The sequence below is a fragment of the Myotis brandtii genome, unplaced genomic scaffold (assembly GCF_000412655.1).
Source record: "Myotis brandtii unplaced genomic scaffold, ASM41265v1 scaffold550, whole genome shotgun sequence".
Classification (NCBI taxonomy): domain Eukaryota; kingdom Metazoa; phylum Chordata; class Mammalia; order Chiroptera; family Vespertilionidae; genus Myotis; species Myotis brandtii.
The window spans coordinates 2812251-2813507 of record NW_005370043.1 but is presented as its reverse complement, the minus strand read 5'-3'; the positions used below and the strand labels follow the sequence as shown (position 1 = coordinate 2813507).

General features: G+C 45.6%; 1 protein-coding gene across 4 annotated transcripts in view; it reads right to left on the bottom strand.

Annotated features, from left to right (window-relative positions):
• The window catches only part of NT5C2 (5'-nucleotidase, cytosolic II), a 143986-nt gene that overhangs the window by 111202 nt on the left and 31527 nt on the right, over positions 1-1257 (bottom strand). The window lies entirely within an intron of this gene.

Sequence of the window (1257 nt, the reverse complement as noted above, 5' to 3'; positions counted from 1 at the left end):
TGTGGGGACCTCCACACACACACACACACACACACACACACACACACATTTCTATTCTCTCACACTGGGTATGCAGAGTTTTTCTTCCCAGACACAGTGAGAAAGACCAGGAGGGGGAGGAGTCAGGACACAGGGGCTATCATGCTGACCCACTGTGTAATTTTTGGTGAGACTCTTAACCATTCAATGGTTTGTTTTTCTCTTCTACCAAATGGAGGCAGTACCTGCTCTGTACTTCTCAAGGTTGCTTTTGGAATCAAATAAATAATGCTGTGAATATGGTGTTAAAGTACTATAAAGAAATGATTATCTGTAACTCTCAGCCACTACCTCCTCCTAGACCCAAGTACCCTAACAAGTTTATACCAAGGATCCTTCCCTCCACCCTCTCCCTCAGCCTAACTAAGACTCCACAATACAACACTCCATGATAGACTCCTAATCCTTGGGTTAGAGCAGTGGGGTTAGGGAAGAGACCACTTTTTTCTACTTTTCACCTTCCCCAGGTCTCTGCAGAAGGGACAGAGCTACTAAGTATTAAATATTCAGGAATCCACATTTACTCTTGAAATTCTAGCTTAGTAAGCCTGTTGATGTTTCCTGCTAAACTAGCAAAGGATGGCAACAGAAGAATGCTGGGAGACATTCCATTCCCCAGCCTCTTGGGAATCCTGGTAGCTCAACTTTCCAGTGTGTTATATCTGGAAGAAACTTTAGATCAGTGGTTCTCAACTCTGGCATGACATTAGAATCACCAGGGGAGCTTTTAAAAAATACCCTTGCCCAGCTGTACCTCACACCTCATCTCAGGGGACTGACCTAGATATTTCTCATCATTGATGTTTCTCTCTCCTTCTTTCCTCTCTGAAATCAATAAAAATATATTTTTTTTAAAGAAAAAGTACAGAGACCAGATCATTAAGGAGTTTAAAAAAGGAAACATCAGCCCTGGCCAGTGTTGCTTAATGGTTAGAGCACCACCTTGCACACCAAAAGGTTGTCGGTTAGATTCCCCCTCAAGGGCACTACCTGGGTTGCAGGTTCCTTCCCCGGGTCACATGTGGGAAACAACCAATCGATGTGTGTGGGGCGTGGCTACAGTGTTTTGGCCAGGTTCAAGCCTCGGACTAATGAAAGGACAGGGTCCTCTCATTGCCACGTGCAAGTCCCAGCTGGAGGGCAGGGCCCTCCCAGCACAATCATAGCCAACGGCTGTGGTTGTAAGCTTGAACCTATGGTCCGAACACGTAGCCCCAC